Genomic DNA, 26095 nt, shown 5'->3' with positions numbered 1-26095 from the left:
GTATCTGTGAACAGCAGTGATGCAGCAGTGATTCAGTCATCTCCTTAGGGGCTAGGTGGGAAGTGCAGTCAGAACTTTAAACTGTGAAGAACACCCACTGTTTCATCCCTTTTCAAATGTAAACATATATATTTGGGGGTCATTCAAGCCTCACTCTGTCCCTACTTAAAGTTTTAACTTGTTAATTTCACCTTCTTTTATCAAAGAGAAGAGAACATCTATGATTTTATTATGGCAGACATGGTGGTGATCAATGAACATTCCACTTACTTCACCATACATCACAGCTCCCTTGCAATTAGGCAGGGCCATGTGGTTACTTCTGGACAGGGGTTGTGCATAGAATTGACATATGAGGTCTAAAAAAAAATGCAGATGACTCCATGTACAACCTTCCAGCAATCTGTCCCTACCATGCAAAAGAGAAGATGCTGTGTTCAGATAAAGCCCTCAGGAGATGATGGAATCTGTGTAAATGTAGATCTCTGGATGAAATCCCATACTGAACTGCATAGGACATAGAGCTTGATCAAAACATAAGCTGTCATTATGTTATGCCATTAAGATTTGGAAATGTTTGTTACTGCAGCCTATCCTAGATTTTACTGACTAATTCATTGAGAATCAAGAGCTGTTCTTTGGCCCATTGAGGAAAATTTCATCACTGATCTTTCAAAACAACACTTTAAAGTTCAATTGGGTCTAAAATTCCTCCAATGGCATTAAGAGAAAGTAACCCCCTAGGAAAGGAATCTACCAGTCACAATTATATAGCACTTAGCAAAAGGACCAGAAGCACGTGATTTGGTACTTAGGCTCCTGTCCCACAATGCAATTAAAATGAGTACATTTTTTTGGTATCTAATAAAGCCAGTCATATGCTTGATATCACGTTCAATATTCAAAATTGTGCAAATAGTTTCAACATCAGCTACTCTGTCCCAATTACAATTAAACTATTTTTACTACATGCATATTTAAACAATCATCCCCTCTGACTAGATGTAGTTATGTGCACAGACATTGGAGCTAAATCATGTATTGTCTGAACAAAACAGACACAAGAGAAGGACAGATTGGTGTTGGGAGCTGGGGATAGCGTCTCCATTAGGCAGACAGTTCATTTAAAGTTTAAAAAATGGATTTTCAGCAGCTGATACATGGCAGATTTAATAACCTGACATTTTCCCTCTCTCTTCCTAGATAGTCCGCTCAACTTTGACTGGACCTGTTGCAGGATGATGCGATTACCATTGTGTGCACCCTCTGGCATTATTTTAAAAAAGCGAATCCCTAATCCCTGCTTAATTTTATGAACTGTCAAAACGATTCTAAATATCTCCTCTGTTTGCATTTGCACCTCGGGACAGGAGTCCAGAGGTACAGATTGGGTGTACAACAGTGGACTTCAGGCAATTTTCATCTCTTAATGCCTGTAGCGTAAGAGGCTGAATTTGTAATAATCACCAGATTATCTCTGAAGATCGCTCTGTTGTACCTGCAAAATGGTTCTGCAGGAAAATGCAAAAGATACAGAGGAAAGTAATTGATGAGAGGCATGAGATGATTGCTCTTCCTAATCCCTGATGGGAAAAAAAAAAACAAAAAAACCCAAAAACCATAACAAAAAAAAAAAAAAACCACCAGGACAAATGTCGGTAATTTCTGTTAAATGCTGTTTGGAATTTGCAATGGCAGAAACCTGCTTGAGAGTCAAGGATGGCCTCCCGCCATGGCAGGCAGCTCACCACGCTGGGGCAGAAGGGCTGGGGGATAATGCTAAAAAATAGGTCCAGAAGGGGAGGCAGGATCCTAGTCCAACAAAAGGATAGATGGAGAGGCCCCTACAGAATATGTGGAGTCAGAAAGTACAGGAATGTCCCTGGCACATCACCTGGCACCTAGTAAGGGCTCCAAGCATGTTTATCTTTTCTTTTTCTTTTCATGCTGGGGACGGGCAGCCCATGAGAGGTAGGCCAGTGTTGGACCCCAGTGTGTGTGACTTTGGGCAAATGGCACACTTTCCTTCTCCAGGCCTCTGTCTCTGCACCTGACAATCAAGGATGGAGGCACTGCACTAATGCTGCCACAAATGCCATCAACACCAATGTATAGAACGGAGGGAAACTGAGCTCCTTCTCTTTGCTGGGAACTGGATTCAAAGTTTTCCATCCGTGCTTTACATCCTCATTATTCTGCACAGTAGGTGTCAGTAAGGTGAGGGTGTAGGATTGCTCTCACTTCCCTGAACCCTGCTTCTAATTTCAGGAAAAGGAGAAAAGATTGCATACACTGGCATGAAAAGCTTACATTTCTGGGAAGATCTCATCTTCCCCCGAAAAAAAGCAAAACAAAAACAAAATCTGTGGGATTTTTTTTTTAGGTTCTTAAGAATCACATGGGCAAAAGACCATGATAAAGCCATCCCGCACCTCCAGGTTCTAAGAATGGAAGTCCTAGGTAATACAATATTCTGGAAAATTGAGGGAGGCTTACTTAGAAACCCTGCTTCTTCTTCTAGTTCACTAGCTGAAAGCACCAGAATGTAAACCGTCTTCTATTTTTAATTTTGAGGACATTGGGTGTGGAATTTGGAAGTCAATTACTCTTTTTCAGGTTTGATGGAAGAAAAGTCCTATTTGCGTATGCTCATACTTCAGTGCGTGCACTTGTAAACAGTGACAAGATTCCAGACCAGGCTGTCTTCCTGTACTGCCTTACTTTTTCTCAGAGAAAAAGCCAGTCCATTTCCAGTTCTGATGAGGTCAAATCCAGTGCCCCTTCTCATGATGCTCTAGGGTTGTCATTGGCAGAAAGCAGTCAGGGTTACTGATTTCACAAGCCAGAGGTCTTCTGAAGGAAAGACTAAGGATGTGAGTCTCAATACATCAGGATGTTTGGTAGGTGGTAGCTGTTGTTTTATTTGAAATATGTGAAATTTAAATATGTTTTAAATTTATTTATTTATTTTTAAATAAATACACTTATTGAAATGTAGTTGATTTACAATGTTGTGTTAGTGTCTGGTGTACAGCAAAATGATTCATATATATATACATATATATATATATTTATAATTTTTAGAATGTTTTCCTGTATAGATTATTACAAGATATTGAGTACAAGTCCCTGTGCTATACAAGAGGACCTTGTTGGTTATCTATTTTATATATAGTAGTTGGTATCTGCTAATCCCAAAGTCCCAGTTTATCCCTCCCCACCATCCCCTTTGGTAACTGTAAGTTTGTTTTCTATGTCTGCGACCTATTTCTGTATTGTAAAGATGTTAATTTTTATCACTTGTTTAGATTCCACATATAAGTGATATCACATGATACTTGTCTTCTCTGACTTACTTCATTTATTATGATCATCTCTAGGTCCATCCCTGTTGCTGCAAACAGCATTATTTCATTTTTTTATGACTGAATATATTCCATTGTATACAAGTACCACATCTTCTTTATCCATTCACCTGTCGATGGACATGTAGGTTGCTTCCACGTCTTGGCTATTGTAAACAGTGCTTCTATGAATACAGGGGTGCCTGTGCCTTTTCAATTTAGAATTTCCTCCAGACATATGCCCAGGAGTGGGATTATTGGATCATATGTTAGCTCTATTTTTAGTTCTTTAAGGAACCTCCATCCCGTCTTCCATAGTGGCTGCACACATTTACATCTTGGGGTCAGTTCATCAGATTCTCCTAAGTAGGGACTCTGATGTGAAGTCTTCCTAAGGATCAGCTAAAATTGACCTCACACAATCAGAAGGCGGGAATTTTCGGAGAAAACTAGTAGAATGAATTTTCTTATGCCTTATTTTTTTAGAATATGGTGCACTGATAAATTACTAAGCTAATTCTTCTTAAGATGAACTTCCTAGAAGCGAAAGATTTACATCTTTTCCACATGAAAGATGACTTTAAATGCTAGACAAAACCTAATGATAATTCCTGACAGTTGCTTTAAAACATTATAGTTTATAAAGTGCTTTTCATACACTGTACATTCTACCAACAGTGGGACAATATTGTTGTATTGACTCACAACATATTTTAAATAACATTAATAATATTTAATATTTAATGATATTAATATTTAACATTTCACACATATTCAAATCATAAATGAGGAGGGAACTGCTATAAAACTCATTGTGTAGGTTCTTTAGATAATCTTGCTCCATTTTCACAGCAATACCAAAAGGTTGCTTTTATTCATCAGATAATAGACTAAGAAAATGAAGTTCAGAGAGATAAAGCAGTTAGTTGCTCTACCCAGGCCACACACCTAGTAAATGACAGAGGCAGAACACAAAATTGGGTCCTCAGATGCCAGTTGAAATAATGTTTACAGTGCATCATATTAGCCAGGTTTATAAGATATGTGTCATTGCAAATTATATAACCCTCTCTTATATGTTTCACCATTTGCGGAAATTTCCAGTGCTTTTCCAGAGTAAATTGCCCCTCTGAGGTCCAAACACTTATTTGATAAAATATCTAGCTTTTATGAAATCCAGAAAGGAAATGTTAAAAGCAAAACAATCTGGAAAACGAGGTGAATGGGAGTTCTCATTAGAGAAAGCAAAATTCTTTCTTTTCAGAGAAGGCACTTTGTAAATCATCACATGGGAGGTAAGTGTGCAAATTTTGTATGGCAGGGGCCCTGTGTGAACATATGGGCCCATTAATCATGAAATATTGATTGTGGATTGAAACTATGAAACAGGTTCCATGACACATGGGTTTGTTTTGTTGGTCCGAAGTGTTAAGCAGAATAACACAAAGCCATGTTAACATTCATCGCCTACTCTCCTTTTGTTAGCAGGTTAGTCCTCACCCAATTCACATATCCTCAGGTTTATGAATTATTAATCAAAAGAGCTAAAAAGTCAATCCAATCTGGTTAGATACTGTAGTTCTTGTGGCTTCCAAACTTTTAAATAATGAATGGTTTCATCACTTCCCTAGTGGATGTCAAGCAAGTAGAATGTCTGGAATCAAAATCCCACTGGGTCACAAAAGCAATGGAGACAAAAAAAAAAGTAGTGTTTTTTAATAATAGCAACTCCAATCTATTGTATCATCACTGCCACTCTCTCAAAAGATCATCTCAGAATGGGAAGGAGAGTTGTCTTGACAAAGGGCTTTATGGGATCAAACACTGCCAGAAAAAAAGTGATACAACATAAGGGAGTTGGTAAAGGATGTGAATACCTCCACACACATGTATTGCATTGTAAAAGATGCTTTCGCTAGTCCTAATTTTTCAAAAGAAATTTGTACCTTTAATTATTCCTCCTATTGGGGGAATTCTCTGATGAATATCTCTTCACAAATGGGAACCTGGAGAAAATAGCATAGAATAAAGGAGAGAGATAAATGGTATACTGAGATTGGCTGGATTATCATGAAAAATTAGGACTCTGTGCTGCTAGGGCAGTATTTAATGGGTAATAATGGAAAGGAAAGACCAACTCAGAAATAACTGCTTGTATCCGAGAGAGAATGTGAGCGAGAAATGCAGACTCAAGGTAAAAATGTGAGAGAAGGAGAAACAATATTGCAAAGTACAGGTGCGTGACAAAGGGTTGATTGCTGAAGAAATGCTGTAAGTAAATAAGAACAAATGGTTTGGAACTCTCTGCTGTTTCCACTAAGTCTGTTAAGCCACCTTTGCCTCTAGCTGAGAACACTGCTGAAAGTGAGGACATCTGCATCTTTATTCTTGCCCTGCCACTAGGTTCATCAGTACTGTTTTTTAGATTCCATATGCATGCATTAGCTTTGTTTTTCTGGTTTACTTCACTCTGTATTATAGACTCTAGGTCCATCCACCTCACTACAAATAACTCAATTTCATTCCTTTTTATGGCTAATATTCCATTGTGTATATGTACCACATCTTCTTTATAATAGCACTGACATATATACAATACCAAATGTAAAATATAAGGCTAGTGGGAAGCTGCTGCATAACACAGGGAGATCAGCTCGATGCTTGGTGATGACCTAGAGGGGTGGGATAGGGAGGGTGGGAGTGAGGCTCAAAGGGAAGGGATATGGGGATCTAGGTATAAATACAGCTGATTCACTTTGCTGTACAGTGGAAATTAGCAGAACATTGCAAAGCAATTATACTCCAATAAAGAACCAAAGAAGAAGAAAAAAAGAAAAGAAAAGAAAATGAGGACTAGGATGGCTGAGATTTGGTCAGTCCCTAAATGTTTAGTGTCCAGTTCATCCTGTCCGTTCTCCTGCATGCTAAACATTTCCATTCTCTCTGAAAATGCCCATTCACTCTGACATCCCTATTCATACTGCAAGTCCCAAGTCCCTTCAAAAATTTCGAGTCACCAGTGTTAGGAACAATTGGCTACATTTAGGGTGACGTCACACGTATTCGACTAAGTGATCGGGCTGTCCTTGGGGGAGAGGTCTGCACAATGAGCTCTGGAAAAAGGTGTGCCTTTATTATTATCTAAGTTTTTGCCCTGAATCCCATTGGGTAGCTTTTTGGTAAAATGTGCTCCAATTTGCATATATTAATAACAAGCCCAAAGGCCTGTTATTTTCTTTTTCCTTTTCCCCAAGCTAAGCTTCCCACAAGTCACCCAGTTGCATTTGAATTTCAGATAAGCAACATATTTTTAAGTATGTGTCTCTCAAATATTGTACAAAACACACTAAAAAAATCCCTTATAGTTTCTAATTCTAATTTAACTGGTGTTCCATGTTTTTATTTGCAACACTATCCTAAAGCCAAGCTCAAATCTCCAGATATCATCATCTTCTAAAGTTGTTTCAAATGGACAAAATATTAATGAAAATGCTTTATACAAATAACTCAAATTTAAATTACATGTTCCCATTGCCTTCTCTCTCTCCTTGTCTGTCTTCCACTCTCTTTTCCTTCCTTCCAGTTATACTGAGTAGATGTACCTAGATCTATTCTACTACCACTGCTCTAGCGTATAAAACTGAAATAGAACCAGTCCCTTTCCTGGGAAAGCTCTCAGTCTCCTGGAAGAGAAAGCACATCACAAAGAAATATTTTAAGGTAAATCATGTCTAACTCTTCATCAATCCATCCATCTTTCCATCATCCATCCATGCATCCATGCATCCATTCATCCACTTGCCCATCCACCCATCCATCCATCCACCCATGTGTCCATCCACACATCCATCCATCCATTCATCATCCACTCATCTATCCATCCATCCAACCATCATCCGTCTGTCCATCTATCCACTCTTCATCTGAAACTGATCCACAGAAAAAGAACTTATTGATTCTGTTTCAAGAGGAAATCTTGCTACACCCTGGTGATGCATCTTTAAAACAGACTTTACCACCCATTTTATGGGTGGTAAAGCTGAGTCTAGAGACATTACTCAGCCCTGAAGAACTGATAAGCAGCCAGTTCAGGATATAAATCCCAAACTTCAGTCTCAAAATACACCCCGTTTTAATTCAAAAGACAGAGCTAAACATTCATGCCACCAGCTTCTCTTCTTTCACTGTTTTTCTTTTTTTTTCTTTCTCACAGAACCTCTCCCCCCTCATGTGCCAATGCTCACACATTTCTCTCTCTTGACATCTGTGGCATTGGGCCCTGTGACTCCTGTCACCTGCACGGAGCCAGGCTGCCTCCTTCCCCTCCCCCGCCTTCCTCGCCCTGGGTCTCTGACCGCAGGGGCTGAGAGTCTGGCCTCTGAGCACCACTTTCTCAGCGGGGCACTTCCTCCTGCACGCTGCTCTGGCAAGTTGTTTATCTCTCACAAGGATAGTGACAGAGATCATATCGGTGGAACTCTATCTGTCTGGGCACAGATGTCTGCCTCCGTGGCAGACGCCTCATCTCCCTGCTGTGCCTCACCTTCCAGAAGCCTTCTTCTTCCTCCCCCGGAGCCCCTCCTCCCATGTTGCAGAAGATTAGCTGAAACACAGCCAGGCAGAGCAAGGGGCTGCTCCACCAGGGAGCATTTAAGCTGCTGGGGAAGACAGCCCTCACTGGTCTTCCTGACACAGTTTAGGTGATGCTTACCAAGGGGCCAGGGATTAGGAGGGGGCAGGAGGGGAGGCCACAGGAACCCCCGATGGTCGTCAGGCTGGCCGCTCACTGAAGGATGTCAAGGAAAAGAGGGACAGTACTCACGACAGGATTCATTTATTTTTATTTATTTAATTATTTATTTACTTATTTTTAAACTTATTGAAGCATAGTTGATTTACAATGTTGTCTTAGTTTCTGCTGCACAGCAAAGTGATTCAGTTATACATATATATAATATATATGTATATACATTTTATATACATATATATATAAATATGTATATATACACATTATCTTTCATTTTCTTTTCCATTGTGGTTTATCACAAGGTATTGAATATAGTTCCCTGTGCTATACAGTAGGACCTTGTTTGTCCCTTCTCTGTATAGTACTTTGCATCTGCTAATCCCAAACTCCCACTCCATCTCTCCCCCACGCCGCCCCCTGGCAACCACAAGTCTGTACTCCATGTTACACCAGGACTACTTTAAAACGCCCAGCACAAGTAGCCGCTGTGCAGAACCTCCAGACTGGTGCTGCCCAGTAGAACTTTCTGCCATGATGGAAATCTTCCACATGGGTGCTACCCAGTAGAGTAGCCACCCGCCACTTATGGATACAGGGCACTTGAAATGCGGTCAGTGTGACCGAGAAACGGAATTTTTAACTCTGTTTATTTTAGTAAATAGCCACATACGGCTAGTAGCCACCAAATAAGCACAGTTACAGGATCTGCGGCCAGGTGCCCACATGGAAGGAGCACCCCTGTGGGTCTGATCGCGTCTCCTTTCTGACCCCTGCTAATGCTGAGAGCAGTTACGGGCCTGTTTGCTCTTAATTCATTAGTTAGTCTTCCAATCTGCCAACTACAGTTAATAATCTTCCCCTTACCTTCTTCACAGGGTGTTGGGAGAAGCCAAGGAAGTAATTGACAGTAACCACAGCAACCAGTAAAATAACTGAGGATAATAGAGCTCAGCCTGAAGATAAGTCCACTTTGTTAGGACTGCGGTGTGTTCTATGTGGGCTTCTCTTCCCTGGACCCCCCATGGTGACTGTTTACGACACGTGTACACTTGTAAAGCTCCAATCAAATGCAGGACTCACGGCCGCTGCTAGCGGCATCTCACTTCCAACCCCGTTTTTTGACCACACCTGCAGAGTGGTGCTGGCAAGGTACTGTGGATGGAGAGGCACTTTTCTTGGTGTCTGAACAACCTGAGTTTCAATTTCATGGAATCAGATGACATAGAATCAGATGGACAGGGTCCTTCACCTTCCGGAGAGCCTGCTTCCTTTCTGTGAAACAGAATCGTGAACGCTCATGGCATCAGGCTGTCAGTAGTAATGATAGGACGGCCGGTGTTTGCAGTGCCAAACACAGGGCCCAGGGCACCCAGGAAATGTCACTCCCTGCCCTTCCCTGTGGAAAACAACCGTTGATTTTGATGAAACATTTAGCATGAATGGGAGCCTTTGAATACCTGACTAAGGGCTACAGGGAACATTACAAAGGAAAGTTCTGTGGGTCTGCCTGCAGTTCTTATTGAGTGCAGCGAGGACTTCAGCTGCTTCCAAACCTCTGTCAAATGCCTTGACATTTCTAGGCTAATGTCACTCATCTCCGGTGGGTTTACTTACACGCAGCAAAGTTTCCGGCTTTTAAGGAGAGAGGCTTTTAAAATCGTACTAAAAAGACCTCAAAAAGTTTCCTAGACATCAAGCAACCCTTAAAATAATATTTTGATGATTAAATTGTAAATAAATCAGGAACATGTGGATTAAATTTCCATCAAAATGCACATGACTTTTAAAATCAGCGAACAGGGACTTGGCATAACACACGTGGGGATTTCATTGAATGCGGAGCATTTGAGAAAATCTCTGTGGCATGGGACAGGGCTCAGGTGGAGTGGGGCGCACCCTGCCCTGTTTCTTTTATAGACGCCAAAGGACATTTTAGCCAGGAAGGGAGTTTTTTAAGCTTTCACAAGATCTGATTTGAAGTGGCCTTGATGCCCTGTTCAGTGGGCAGCCCCTGAACACCAGAAGTCCTGGATGTCTCCAAAGGAGGAAACGGGAGCCTGATGTCCATCTCGATGGTAGAGTCAAGGAAGGGAGCTTTTGCAGGCAATTTGGTTCCTTCAAGCCCATAGAGGCGATGAGGAGGTCTGGCCATGGGTCCCATCAGCAGACATTTAACTTCAGGCTCCTGCACAGACCAGGTGTGCCCGCTAAGGCACCAGGTAAGTCAGGAGATGACCAGTGAATCATTTCTCACACCCACAAGACACACTCAGACACAGACACACATGTACACAAACTCAGACACACATGACCAGCGGAGGAAGTATCTTTGGGAGAATGTCTCAGCATATTGCTGAGCTGACCTACTGGCCCTTTCCTTCTATTCTCTAAATGAAGCCAATCCAGCAAGATGGAGTGGGAATGAGAGGCTTCTCTTCTCCCTCCTCCCTATCTTCCTCCCCTGTGCCTCCTCTTCCTCTTTCCCCTCCTCCTCCCTCTCCTCTCTCCCCTTCCTTCTCCTCCTCCTCCCTCTCCCCTTCTCCTTCCCCTCCTCCTTCTCCTTCTTCTACTCACTCTCTCTCCCTCTCCCTCTCTTTCTTTCTCCTCTCTCTTTCCTTCCTGTCATTGTGTCCTACTGAGTTCTTCTCCCGCACACACCCCCAGGATCTACAGTGCAGCCTGTTCAAATCAATCCCCGTGTCCTCTCACACTCCGGGAGAGCCAAGATTTCTGTTTCTTCTCGTCCCCACCACTTGACCCTGGCAGCCCATCTGGCAGCTGATAACTGTGCAAAGTGAGGGGGTTGCCTGTGTTCAGTGGGAGACCACCAGGTGGAAGAGGAGCCCGGCTGAGTACGGGGCTCCCCGCAGTGAATCTGAACCATCGGGCTTTCTCAGGGAGATGGAACTTATATGCTAACCGGCCTGACGACCAAGCTGCTGGACGTGGCTTCAAGGGAGAGAGTAGGATGAGACAGAGCCATTAACTACAGGCTTTTGGACAACAGAACGGCCCCACCTGAGGCCTCTCTTGGTCTGGCCACGTGTCACTGGATTGGTTGGAAGAACACAAATGGGGAAGATCTACCAGCTGGGTTGAAGTCTTGGCTCCTGTGTTTCATGTCAGTAACAGCAATCCTCCCGGGACCTCAGCTCTTTATTTCCTAAAGGGGAATTATGGAAAACTTGCCCAAAAGGTTCATCTGACGGGCAAATAACACTGTCTGAAGAGAAACACAGCATGTCACCAGCTGTCATTACTGTGAAGTGTGGTGTTGGTGAGGTGTCCACAGCTGAACGGGGCTACTCTCAGCTGCCCTGTGGCTGCTGTCCTCAGTGTGGGCACCGTCCTGTCCCAGCAGGCCGACTTGTGGTGTTGGGGTTTGGTCCAGCCCTCAGTGCCTTCAAGGGCCAGGAGGAAGATGAGGGGACTTGCAGGTGGTGGTGGGTCTCGACTGCCAGAGACTGGCCTGCTGAAGACAGCCTAGAAACCCCCTGCTCCTTATTACATAGAAGGGGTGGTGACTGCATGCTGACAGTGGCAATGACGGAGTCACAGTAATGGCTGTGGCTTAGTCAGTGCTCACCATCACACTGCTCTGTGCCGACTGCTTCCTGCCTCATTTTATTCTCCAGAGAATTCTGTGCCCTAAGGTCATCATCCCCATTTCGCAGACGAGGAAACTGAGTCTCTGTGGAGCTTCCTGACTAGCAGAAGGTCACGCCAACAGGATGCAGCAGAGATAAGATAGGAGGAACCAGCATCCTTACGGTAATCAAGGAAGGTGCTTGTTGTGAGGCTCAGGAGAGAGAAAAATATATCCAGATGATTACCACCTCTAAAGATCTGTCCAAAGATTTTTTGCTAAAATTATGATTATTGATAATTAGCATTGATACTAAAATATTACTGTTAATTCTGTTATTAGTTAGTGGTGATACTAGTTATTACTACCAGTAATTATGACAACAGTGCACTGCCACTAGTCCACTCTGTTTTACCCCAAGTTTCCTAATTGAGGTCTGCTAAGCGGTGGGATTAGGTGTGCTGACAGAGCACTGGTTTATCTTCAGTCCTGTGCTCCCAAGAATCAGAACGCTGAATCGTAAAATATGTTATTTTGAGATGTGTCCATATTTTGCTTGTCAAATAAATATCATCAAGTTACTCTGCTGGTCCTGCCCTCCTCTCCAAGGATGGCCTGTCCTTCAAGGGTCGGTCCCACCCCTGCCGCCTCTTAAAAGCCATCCCAAGGGCAGGGTCTCTTCTCTCTCTCTGAATGTACATGGTATTCCATCGCTGGCTCTTCTCACTGCCTTCTGTCACTACCGTCCCTCTAGCTGTATCGAAGTCCCAGGCTGAGCAGGGAACATTGGGAGAAGAGACAGAGAGACATTGGCTCAATACCAATTCCTGGCTCTGCTGTGTCCTAGCTAAGTGTCATTGGCCAATTTAGTAGAGCTTCCTGCCCTTGGCATGGATGGCGCCGACACAGGACCTGGCTCTAGCAGGGGAAAGGGGCTCCCCCTCCCAGGCACAGACCCTGCTCACGGGAGCACAAGGAAGTTGCTCAGTCACACACCAGCGTGGAGCAGCCGGGAACGGGGCAGACACAGAGAGGCAGACGTGGCTCCAGCTCTCGGCTCTGCGCGCACAGAGGGGCAGACACAGAGCAAGGCTAAGAATCGGTTCTAGAGCATTAGTTTTCTCATCTCCAGAGAGAATAATACCTGCCTCTCAGCATATTGGTGAGCACTAAATGAGCGACGACTGCGTCCCAAGGCCTGGCACTTTAAGGGACAGAAGCTGATGTTAGAAATGTTTATTCTTTCTTGTTTTTCCAGAACTAATTTTCAATAATAGTGATGAAGTTGCAGGCAGGGAGAAAAGATGGGGGGATTGGTCTTCACTGTTATGGAGCACATCCCAGTTTTTGCAACCCTTCAACAAATATAATCTCATATAACATTTACAACAATCTCAGGGAGAGGATATTACCCCCATTTTACAGATCTAGAAACTGAGGTCCGGTTGGCTTTGATGACGTGTCAAGCCTGCCCAGGCGGGTCCATGGAAAGTCCAGTGTCACTGCTGCTCATAGACGCCCCACCTCGTGGGAGAGGTCCAGTCAGGGTTCTGTGGACTCAGAGCCAGGGCCACAGATGCTGAGAACACGCCCTGTCCAATCCAGGCACTACTTAGATAATTGGGAGCAGGGTTGCGGCAGGGAGTGGGAGGCTGACCAATGATCCCCTTCTTTTGCAGATTGCTTTGTAAAGATGAAAAAAATCCAATAACCTTTCTGTCCATGTCTGTGAGAGTGAATGTCTTTCTCTCCCAAATTTTCCCTTCAATTCTTGGCTGAAGTTTCAAGCTGTGATCACAATAGGGAAGAGGAGAACTTGTAAGTTAACTTTCTGCAACTGAGTGGCCTAGTTAGGGAAGGTAAAGGAAGAAGATTCCAGCACACCCTGCCGTATTCTAGTCCCACACCATACTTCCCCTTTCATTCGAATTCTGAGTCTTTGCTTATGTGGTTCCTCCGAATAGGTGGTCTCCCTCTTTACTCATCGGCTGGTCTTCACCACTTTGACCTTTAAGCCTCCTCTCTGACCGCATCTTTCCTGGATCCACCAGCTGTTTCACACCCACATCTCCCCACTACCAACCTCCTGAGTGACACTGTTGATTTAATGCACTTGAGCTTCTGACCTCTCTCCATGGGTCTCCAGGGGTTTTCAAAAAGTCAGCCAGGGTCTCCTGGGTGGTTGAGACTCACCAGTTCGGTTCACAGTTTTGTCTGCCTCTAATGGCTCTGTCCCAGACCTGCTAGCACTGGCCAGCGCTGGCTGCGGCCTCTGGCTCCACTATTCACCCTTGAATGCCATCTTTGCATCCACCCACGCCCTCTGACCTCTGACCCTTGGCTTTGCACCTCAGCTCCTCTACCAATCCCAGGCAATCATTGATGTTTTGGCACACAAGGCATGCTTTTCCAGCTTTAAAGCTCAGCGTGCTTGAACTGGACTTGGCCCCTGATCCCACAGCCTGCAGGAAGAGAGACAGTTGCTCTCACTTTCTACCCTGGCCCCTTTGGACCCCAAAAGTCATGGGCAGCCCCTCTTTGCTGTGGGTTGTGACCCAGCCCTCCAAGTCTGACTCCCCCTAATTGGTCACCTGCCCAAGACCCTGGCCCTGCTCCTCCACCCGTGATCAGCTTCTTGCTGGACCACAGTTTTCTCATTGGGAAAATGGTGTGGTTGGACCATATGCTTGCAAGGGCCCCTCCTGCTTCTATCACATCTTTTTATTTTGTTTTTTTGTTTGTTTGTTTTTTTGGCACACGGGCTTAGTTGCTCCGAGGCATGTGGGATCTTCCTGGAGCAGGGATTGAACCTGTGTCCCCTGCATTGGCAGGAGGATTCTTAACCACTGCGCCACCTAGGAAGCCCTCACTTTTATTATTATTTTTTTTTTATTTTTATTTTTTTAATCACATCTTTTTAAATGACTGAATATTTGGGATATCTTCTTTTCAAGTGACTTCAGAAAAGTTCAAGACTCAAAGACTGTCTTTTATTTATTTTGTTTTGTTTTTTATTTATTTTTAAACTTTTTTTTTTTTATTGAAGTGTAGTTGATTTACAATGTCGTGTTAGTTTCAGGTGTACAGCAAAGTGATTCATTTATATATACATATATAAATGATTTTCAGATTATTTTTTTTTGGATTCTTTTCCATTATAAGTTATTACAAAGTACTGAGTATATTTCCCTATGCTATATAGTAGATCCTTGTTGGTTATCTATTTAATATACAGTAGTGTGTATCTATTAATCCCAAACTCCTAATGCAATCAGCCTTGTGGGATCTTTAAGAATTAATCCTTAGGTAGGTTGCTTTCAAAGTTTCTATCAATGGCCTAGATAAGGACAAGGACAATCCCACCCAATGTGTGCACAGCTCAGAAGGAGAGGAATATAGTAGATGTTGTGATCCAACCCTAAAAAGAGATGCCAAAAAACTGAAACTGGAATGATGAACTACATTTGAGTAGATGTTCCCCTTAGAAGAAATGATAGCTGAGTTGAGTCTGAAACAACATTTTTCCTTTAAAGAAACTGAAGATGCTCCAGTTTTAGCAGGGGAGACATGGGGGGGACTTGGTTTCTGCCTTCAGAGGTCATAGATCCCAGGCTTGCAATACCAGACAGGTTCTCAGGGAGAAAAGACACCAGACTTGATGCCAAGGTCATGGCCATGAGCATGGCCATGAGCAGTTGCTGTGAGGCATCTATTTGGTCTCAGTGTAGGACAATTTATAGCAGGCTCAACTGGATGTTTGTTCATTGGGCAAGTGTTCCTGCAGGAGCCAACCTGCCAGGTCCTGGGAAAGCATCAGTGGCTGAGATGGGCACCTCTTTTCTCCCAGTCACAAGTTCTGGAGAAACAGATGCAATAAAGGGACACAGGGAAACATGTGCTTAAATAGTTCATAATCATACAGGGAAGCACGTTCATAATGGTGCCCAGGTAAACTTGTACAGAAAGAATACACAGTATTACACAGGTAAATATGTACCTAAATGGTACATAATCACACACAGGTAAGTGTGTACATAAATAGTATATTATCACCCACAGGTAAGTGTGGACGTAAGCAGTATGTAAGATTACACAGGTAAACGTGTGCACATAAATTGTACGTAATAATGCATGGGTAAACACATATGTAAACAGTACATAATCACACACAGGTGAGTGTGTACATAAACAGTGCATAATGGCACACAAGTAAACACATGTACATGATCACATGCAGATCAGTGGGTACCAAAATAGTACATGATGATACAAGTAAATTCATGTATCAATAGTACATATACATGTTTTTAAGTATGCATGTTTATAAGCAGTAGGTAATGGTACGCAGGTAAACGTGTTCATAAAGAGTACATAAAAGTGCACAGACAAACACATCCATAAGCAGTAGGTAGTCACACGCAGGTAAACACATACGTACATTACTCAGATCAATTTGCACAGTGGTCAGTGCTGTGAGGGGAATGACTAAGGTGTGGTAAGAGCATGGGGAGTGAGTGGAGGTGATGGGGCTGTGAGGAGGGAAGGCGGACCTGAAGACACATCACCTGAGCTGAGACCAAAGGGCAGGAGTGAACAGCTATGGCCAGGCCCACCCCCCTCAGCCAGGGGAGCCCCACATTCACCCTCACTGAGGCTGGATAAATCTTAGCCTTGTTGAGGACAAGGTCAGTGTGGCTGGAGATAGAGGTGCTTATGGAGGTGACGTGAAGTGAGGTTAGAAAGATGGGCGAACGTTGACTCATGCAGCTCCTGAACTTACAAGAAGAGTGGTTCCAGTGGGCTGCCTGTGATGTGGTGAGCTCCCCGTCAATGGAGGAATGCAAAGAGACAATGATCATTGTTCATGTGTGTCTGTGAGGGAGTTAAATATTAGATGTGGGAGACTAAGGAAGGGATTCAAGAACAATGGCTGAGAGCCTAATCCATATTTGACATAAAAATGTTCACTTGTCTGGGTTTGGAGACATCTGAAGTTTCATCCCCTAGCAGATGTGACTGGACACTTTGCCAATACCGAGGCACAGCTACTGTGGTGGGAGGAGGGAGTAGGTGGCAGTGCAAATGCCAACCAAGGAGACGCCAGGACGGGGTCCAGCAGGTATGGTGGACGTTGGTGTTGCCACCATACAAAGCATAGCCTCATTTAGAGCTGTACACTAATGACCCCCTTCAATGCCTCCTTTCAGTGATTGCTAAAACCATTAACAAATGAATCTGTAAGGTAAAAAGATCTTATGTCAGTCCTATCATTATTCTACTCTGATGATAGGATATTAGAATATGAATGCAGTTTGAAAGACAGCACCATCTCTTTGATGTATCAAAAAGCCCTCTGCACTAGACTAGAACTTTGGTAAGATGTGGCAGTCAGAGCCACTCTTGACGATTCTCCTGATGTCACATCACCATGACAACACCTCCCGACATATCAATTCAATCTTGATTTTAAAACTCTCTTAGTTCTGCCCTAGTGAAGTCAAATGGACTTTATCAGTTTTCAGCACAAGATGCTCAGTTTTCTAGAGGAAAAAAAATGCAGAATGTCATTGAAAGGGTCATCACACTGGGGAAAGGAGTCTTCATACTCAACTTGATATGGAAGAGTTCCGCAAGAAAACTCTGCTACCACAGGGTTGAGGGCCCCTCTAACACTTGAGGGATGGAATACAAGCAGATTCTTCAGGCCCTATCATCCTTAGCTACATTTCCAGACTTGGACGTGTATTTTCTCCCATAGCACTGGTTCCTGGCATGGATGTATTTGCACCTACACAGCAAATTTTCAATCCAGCATGTGTGCTCCCTTGAACAGGGCACAACCTCTGTGAGCCTGGATTCCCAACCTGCAGAACAGGGACGAAGATGCTTGCCACCCTCAGAGAGAGGATGTGAGACTTAGAAAGACCCCAGGTGGGCTCGGTGGCCCCCAAGGCTCTGCACTCATCAGATGGCTGGAACCCTCTCTCTCAGCTTCTATGACACTGCCTAGGTCCACTCAGCCTCAGTGGAGGCTTCTGCTCCTACTCTGGTTCTAGAAAGGTAGTCCAAGCTAATGATGGTGAAGGCTAGCTGGGATGGGGATTTTTGTCTTCATTGTATTGTCCGGGAACTTGATGCTTTGGGGTTTAAGAAACTTCCCCAAGACCTAGCAAGGAGCAGATATATTTTTCAAACCAAAGCTTGCCTGATGCAACTTCCAAGCTTTGCCTGGTCACCATAATTGCCCCTAAGAGCCATCTGTGGCGCATCCAAGCCAGAGGCACTGAGTTGCCAACAGAACTGCGGGCTGGGCTCCTGGAATCCGCCCACCCCCATCAGGTGGCACCCCTCCCCCACTTGCTGCCCCAGCTGAAGCGGCCCCCACTCCATCTGGTGCGATCTGGGAGCCTCTGGTCCTGTTACCAAATCGCCCTCCCAGCACTCGTATCTTGAAGTCTCCAGAGAGACAGTACTTGGGTCATAACCACACTAATGACAAAGCTCTAACTGAAGACCCCAGTAACCTCTTGGTTTCCTTCCTTCCCATGGCCGTGGTAATGAAGCCGGGCAGGCGCTGGGGGAGTAACACGATCCAGCTCGGGGTTAGCTAAGAGGTGGTTTGTGGTCAGGCACCCAGCAGATGGGTTCAAATTACCTGGCTTTAATTTCCAATAATTGGTGGGCTGGGTTACCCTCCAGCTCAGGGGACCTGGAACTAGACGACTCTGGCTATCAGCCCTAAAGGAGAGGAGACCCTTCCCCCACAGGGGATGCTGCAGGAAGGGTCAGGGAGCACAGGGACACCCCAATGAGCCCTAGAAAACTGGCTTCTTGTAATGGGCCAGGGCCCTCTTGCAGAATTTACAAGGACTTCTTCCAGGAGACGAGAGAGAGTGGCAGTCTTGAAAGGCCAGATTGGATTACATCATTCTCTCCTGTTTTTTGCTTTTGGGTTTAATTACCAAAATGTTTATGCATATGCCGGTATTTCCAAATGCTTGCTTAGTCTGCTGTGGGTCTACTTACACTCTGAGTAATTGGTGGATTTTAGTGGAGACCTTCTAGGCACTCGGCTGTTTCACATGCATGAGCTTATTTAATGTTGAAATGACCTCCATGGGGTAAAGACTCTTATCCCTATCAGTTTACAGTTGTACTGATGGTGAAAGAAGGGGACAAGCCTGCTGATGGTCCCAGGCCTCCTGGTGGAGAGCTGGACTCCCCCTAACCCCACACACATTAAAGCCCCTCCATCACCCTCTCTTATGCTCTCCACATCCTCTCTTAACAATGCCGAGGGCTCCCCACACCCCAGTCATCCCTCATTTCCGCAGCAGCCAACAAACCATTCATTTCTTCATTCATTTATTCACGCAAAAGCATGTCCCCAAGCCAGCTCTTCTCCTGTGCTTGGCATCAACCTGGTATATCCTAGACACTCAATAAACATTGACTGGGTGAATCAATGAACACAGATGTCATTATTAAGAAGACAGGGCTCTCTGTCCAAAGCTTGTGCATAGCCTAGTAAGGAAAATGGAGCTAGAAACAGATCTACACACGAGGATGGTCAGTTTTACAACGGATGGTGGTAGAAGGAATTACCTTAGTGAGGATTCATGAAGTTACATGTGCAAAAAAGTGAAGTTCCTCACACCGTGTTGGGAGTGTGTGTAATACACGTTTCAGTGAACTGGTTGTTTAGGCTTCCTGGTAGACCATTCTTTCCAGGGGTGAAAGGTGTGCATATGTGTGTGTGTCTGTGTGTGCATTTGTGTGTGTGTGTTTGCTTTCTTGTGTGTATCCTCAGTCTTCTGCATTCTTTGGTCTCCTGGTCCACACCCAGTCATATCCTTGGTACCCGGACTACGATGGATGCTTAAAGAAAGAAAAGCAAGGGCCAAGATAAGAGACAAGGCAGTTAAAATGTCACCCCAAAGCTTCCTGAGGGCTTTTGAAAGGTGGTATGAGTTATTTTGTATTCTACATTTGTTCGAAGAATAGCTCACTGTCAGAGCATCTGGGAACAAGACCAAGAGAAAATATAGCCATCTTGTTCCTACCTGCCGGAGAGCTGTGAGCCACGGCTCTCAGAGACATTCCAGGGAGAAGGAGGAGCTGGCTGAGAAACAGGGCTGGACTGGAAGATGGGAGGTGTCATCATCTGCAAAATGGGGACACTCTCAGCCTGGAGGGGTTATTGATGAACAATCTGACACCATCTGGGAGAGTCTCTTAGTCAGTTTTCTGCTCCATACATAGGATGAGTCCTTGACTTTGATGACCCTCTGTATCACATCTGCAAAATGGGACCAACGAGGCACAAAAGCGGGTTATTGTAACTCCCCAAATGAGACAATCCCCCCCCCACCAAATGCTTTATAGACTATCAGGTGTGGCAGAGGTGGTGACTAGTTTATTAATTCCTAATATACGCATTTATAATATATTATTCTCTAGCTAAGGGAAACTGGCTCCTCTAGTGCATTATGTAATTGCCACGGCCAACTGAACAATTCTCACAGCAAGGTTGTCTGTGCTACTTAAGTGGCCACTGAGAGAACTCGGGCCCCCAGACAGTTAAACCACGCTGGGGCCACCTGGTACTTGAAGCACCTCAAGGGCCTTCATAAAACTGCTGGGTGACCACAAACTAACCACCAGTTCCTCTGGAGCCCAGCCCAGCAGCCTGCAGCCGAACCGCGGGAGAAAAGGGTGATGCAGCACTTCGTGGCTCTAGGCATCTCGCCCGGGGCAGCCGGCCTGGTTATCAGGTTCTCACAGAGACAGGCCCGGAAAGTCCCACCTGGCTGAGAACTCCAGCTCCCATCCCTCTCCCCTGTGCCGGCTGCTTCCCTCGGGGGCTGCAGACCTTGCATCTTTAATGGTGTAAAGAATTTCAGTGACTTCAGGTTTCAAGGGTATTGGCCTTTCAGATAAAAGTGGTTTTTGTTGGATTTTCTTGGGCAGCCTTAATAGAGCAGATGGGAAGCTGGGACGAACCACGTGCTGGAACGTGCATCCCCTGATGGTGTGTCTTACCTGTGTCTTCCCTACATTGGGTGTGGATATTTAGGGGCAGAGCTCAGGAACGTTTTGATACCACCCATTTCCCCCCAAATCTGAAGTCACCCTAACTCTGCCCTTTCCCTCCCCCAACAAGCATACACACACATACACACACACACACACCGGTATCCTGTTCATTTCCTTCTTGGAAAACCAGTGAGGTCAGATTGCTTAATTAATCAGAACACGAGAGTCGGGAGTCGGACCCTGGGTTGGAGTAACAGTGTCACCACGTGCTGGCTGTGTGGTTTGGGCAGCTCATTGGACCTCCCTGACTGCCCACTGTTTCAGGAGACTTGGGGGGGGGGGTGGTCTGAGAATATGCATTCAGACAAACACACCCACCCAGGGGGTGATTCAGGCACTAGTCCAAGGTCACACTGAGAAGCCCTGCATTAGCAGGTCCACGGGTGAAGTTCAGAAGATTAGTGACCCCGGAGATGGTAAAAAATGTATTATCACCTGTGTGTGTTTGAGGTGGGTGTCATAGGGTCCCAAAGAAACCTCTGACCCCAAAAGAACTTGGAACCAGACCGCAGAGGTGAAAAGATGGAGAGCTGATAACCACTCCAATGATTGGGACCTGCACTCCCTGGGAATGCGGTGGCCCTGCTGAAGGGGGCGGGGTGTGGGTGGTGTGGGAGGGATGAGGGTTTCTGTTTAAATAGGTGAAGACCCAGGAATGTGGGTTGACTGCAAGGTATCTAAATGGCAACGTCCCAGGAAAATAAGAGACAGCAACCAGGTCCCACCAAGAACTAGACTGTGGGGGCTTTCCATGTACAAACCAGTGACAGTGTAGGACAACATAGACCCAGAGAGCAGTTCCAGGGGGTAGAGAAGTGGGGGAAATTGCAGGAGGTGGAAGGGACGGTGGCTTTACGGATGAGGCGCGACTTGAAACGTTCCTGGAACAATGGTGCATGTTTATTCTCAAACATAGCTTATGTAGAAAGAGAAAAGAAGATTCCAGGAATAGCAGAACCCACAGCATTTCTGAAATCCGCCCCCTGTTTCATGAACCCTTGCTGACACTTGGGCTGAGTGAAATAGGCCTGGATCCTTTGCACGTGGTCCTCCACATTGACCCTCACCCAGAAACTGTGGTTGCCTTCACTTTGAAGACATGTTTCACTTAAGATGGTTTGTTTCCTGACATCCCCACCTACAAGTCAAAGACTCTAGTGCCAAGAGTCTGGTGGAAGGCCCCTCTCGCAGGCTGGAAAGCTGGAGAGGCACACCTCGGCCAGTGGCCCAGGACGCAGAACAGAGCAGAACAGCCAGCCAGCACAGACTTTGCTGACGTACGAGGCACACTTTTGCCAGCAGCTTTCAAGAGATGAAAGGGAGCTGGGCTTCTCTGAACTGCTCAGCGTCCCTCCTCCTGCTGCTGAAGAAAGAAGGAGGGGAGGGGAGAGGAGCAATGGAGGAAAAAATGTCAGAAAGACTCACCCCAACCCCATGCATGCGTAGTGAGCACCTGCTACGTGCTGTGCGAGACCCAAGGCATAAAGAAGAAGGTCCTGGGACCCCAGCCTAGCTTGTGGCTCCTGGCCTCATGCCTTTCCACTGGGGTATAAGACTCCAATGCAATTAGGACTGTTCAGACTACTTCCTTTTCCTGTGGGTCACATCTCTGGAGAGTCATTCCCTGAGCCTCAGTTTCTCATCTTTGGGAAGGAAAGGAGAAGAAATAACAAAATCAGTTGGAAAACAAGGTTTAAAATGGCAATAAACATATATATCATATTATTATATTATATTATACAAATACATATATTATTGTTGACCATATTATCAATAATCACTGTAAGAATAGATAAGATGTGGTACTTATATATAGTAGAATCCTACTCAGTCATAAAAAAGAATGAAATAATGCCACTTGCAACAATATGGATGGACCTAGAGATGATCATACTAAGTGAAGTAAGCCAGACAGAGAAAGACAAATACTATATGATATCACTTACATGTGGAATCTAAATATAATACAAATGAACCTATTTACAAAACAGCAACAGACTCACAGACACAGAAAACAAACTTACGGTTACCAAAGGGGAAAGGGGTAGGGGGCGGATAAATGAGGAGTTTGAGATTAACAGACACACACAACTATATATAAAATAGATAAACAACAAGGTCCTACGTAGCACAGGGAGATGTATAATAAACCATAATGGAAAAGAATATGAAAAAGAATATATATATATGTTTCATGAATCACTTTGCTGTGCACCAGAAACCAACACAACATTGTAAGTCAAAATACTTCAATAAAAAATTAAAGAAATAAAAATAAAGACGAATAGCTCCTCCTCCCCATTCATGTTCTCTCAGCATGAAGCTGATATGATAGAAGGAGGAACACAGAGACAGGTTTTTGAGACTGAAACTCCTTAGGTGGGCGGTGGGCTTCACACTCGGTGCCTCCAGCACCACCCATAGGTATTTCAGGAGCCCACTTCTTAGTTCCCTCTGTAAGCATCTGAAGACTTAAAAAAAACATAATCAACGTCGGCAGTTTCTTCTTTTCATCTAAAGGCGGAGGCCACCAACCACTCCTTGAAAAGAAGTTTTGCAATGTGAATCCACACCCTGCATGAAAAACCTCGGGGCCGCAAGCACTTTGGCGTCCCCAAAGTTTCAGATTTCGACGAGTAATGCGTGGCCCACTCAGTTTTATTTAACGTGCCCAGTGGGGCCTGGGGCAACCCCCTGCCGTCAAGCACGTGAGTATATCTGCAGGAAAATGTATGAATATGAGCGTGAAGTGGGATCACGAAGGACTATAAATAGCCTCGTGCCAGCCCAGGTCAAATTTTGCTGCCAAATGAGTTCAGCTCAGGTCAGTTGTTGCAGCCAAATTAGTTCCAAACTTTAGGTTTTCAGAGTGTAGGAACTTCCAGAATTGTAAGTAAAGAATTGCAGACCTGTGATAACAACCAGCTGTGATCGTGCCAGCCTCTGTGCCAAAGGTGCCAGTCACTGCCTCCCAAGGGCCAGGCAAGGCTGGTGCTGCTCTCACCCCCATGCTATAACAGGGAAACCGAGGCTTAGTGAGGGGGTGGGGGTCACGTGGGGAATAACCAGCAGGGTGAGGTCTGCTCTCTCTCCCCAACTCCAGAGCTTGCATTCCGAACCAAGACATCAGACTAAAACCCTATGACTGTCAACCGGGAGGCAGAGGAATAGCTCAAGGATCGAAGTGGTTTACAGGGGCCAAGAAAGCAGCTCATTCTGGCTTTCCAAACGTACTGGTACCTCCTTCCAGCCAAGAAGAGAGGATAAAGTTAACATAAGGAAAATCAGAAAAGGAGTCAAACACAGACATACCAATTTCTCCCCTTGGGTGTCCAGGAATCAGGATTCTGGGCTCTAGGCAGGCTGGAATTTTCACCTCCAAAGACCAGGGCGTCTCCTCCTCCCCTTTCCCCTGTCCTGTTGCAAGAGCCTCGTGACTGCCCTGTCTCTGGATTGGTTGCTTCTGGCGTTCCCCACCTCACTAATAGCTTGATCTTCCCAAAGGATAGATATTCCTAAACATGTCATTTCTCCTCTGAAAACACTCCAGGGCTCCCTGCCACCTACAGAAGAAGTTCAACTGTTTTGACCTGGGCTCCGAGGGGTCCAGGGCCCTGCATGTGTCCCCAGGTCAACTAGACCATGAGATGTTCTAGCATAGGCCCCCATTTTCCCACAATAAATTCTATTGCTACCACGGTTTCCCCACTTTCAATCCTTCTATTGTATTTTAAGCAAAAGCCTGCCTGAGTTGGAAGGCCCAGCTCAAATGTCACTTCCTCCAAGAAGACTTGCTTTTGGCCCATGAGATGGAAGGAAGCTTGTGTGTTCTCAGCTCAGCTCTTGTTTTTACTTCTCTTGAAAGAGTGCTAAATGCCTCTTTACTTGAAACATCCTTTTAGATCCACTTTGTTAAATATGGCAAGTTGGACTCCATTTTATTAATGAAATTATGACTATCATCAAATCTGCAGCTTTAGATAATTTTATGTTGAATAGATGAATCTCCACAGGAGGCAAATATAAAGCAACACTTGTAGCTCTAGAACGCTTAGGTTACAAATTCACTTCCCTGCTTTCAAAGGCTCCTAACTTAGGTTTTTAGATAATAGTCCAAGCGTTAAGACATTGCTTTTCAAAATTGTCCCCAGTTTACAATGACAAGAAATCTAAATTCAAGGACTCCTTTATAAGTGACTATTCCTCTCCCTAGTCTTATCTATATGCATAGATTATATGTTACATGATTCAATTATTCTCTAAAAACTCACAATATTTACAAATAAAAGTGAAAATCAATCATTAACTTCTGTTAGCTCTGCATTATTCTAAATGCCACCTCTTTTCTCTGCCCATTTTCTCAGAGCAATGTGTGTATTATCAGGACCTGCAGTGGTTTTCTGGATGTTCTTAGTCTTGAGTTACTAGTTCAAGGCTTTGAAGAGATACTAGATACTTGCAAACATGGCACTGGGGTCAATGGATGGGTTTCTTTTTTTCCTTTTTCTTTTCTTTTCTTTTCTTTTCTTTTTTTTTTTTTTTTGCCACATGGCTTGCAGGATCTTAGTTCCTTCATGATCAGAGTGTGGAGTCCTAACCACTGGACCACCAGGGAAATCCCTCGTTCCTTGTTTTCTGTACTCATTCATGCTTGGGTCAATCAGGTGGTGTGGTAAGTCTATAAGTAGATTTCCAGGGACTTTTTGTGGAATTCTGAATGACAGATAAAGGATTTCCCAGTGATTTGATTTTTAATGGTGTTTTGGAGAGATAAGAGGTTGAACTCCTTATGATAAAGGTGGTTTTTCATAGAGATTTCAGACTTTCTATGATTCTTCAAATAAGCAACAGGCTTCAGTGCTGAATTTAACCACAGAACAGGCCTTTTAAAGAAAAGTCCTGTTGTCTGTTGGGTCCTTTGGCATTTCTGCTAGATTCACAGTCCATGGGGAAGCCCTTCTAGCACAGAGGGCTTTTCTGATCATTCTCGATGATTCCTGCAAACACATCCTCCTCCACTGGTGTCTCAGCCTCCCATGTTGTCCAGTTCTGATGAGGAAGATACCCTGACCCTCAGCAGGCCCCTGGTAATCAAATGACAGACATGAATATCTTTAGCCAGTTTGGAAGTTTAGAAGCCTTTGCCAGCCTTGGAGAACCACAATGGCATTGCAAGGATGTCCTTGGGGACACTTACAGGCCAGCTTGGTCCTCCTAACAGGAGCCATGCCTGCCTGTTCTACTGCCTGCAGCCTGTCCCCACGTCCTCAGCTGCTGCTCACATGAATTTGCACGTATTTGGATTTTGAGTTTCATTGTTCT

Source organism: Hippopotamus amphibius, chromosome 4 (assembly GCF_030028045.1).
Source record: "Hippopotamus amphibius kiboko isolate mHipAmp2 chromosome 4, mHipAmp2.hap2, whole genome shotgun sequence".
NCBI classification, from domain to species: Eukaryota; Metazoa; Chordata; class Mammalia; order Artiodactyla; family Hippopotamidae; genus Hippopotamus; species Hippopotamus amphibius.
Note: the sequence above shows the minus strand (reverse complement) of the source record.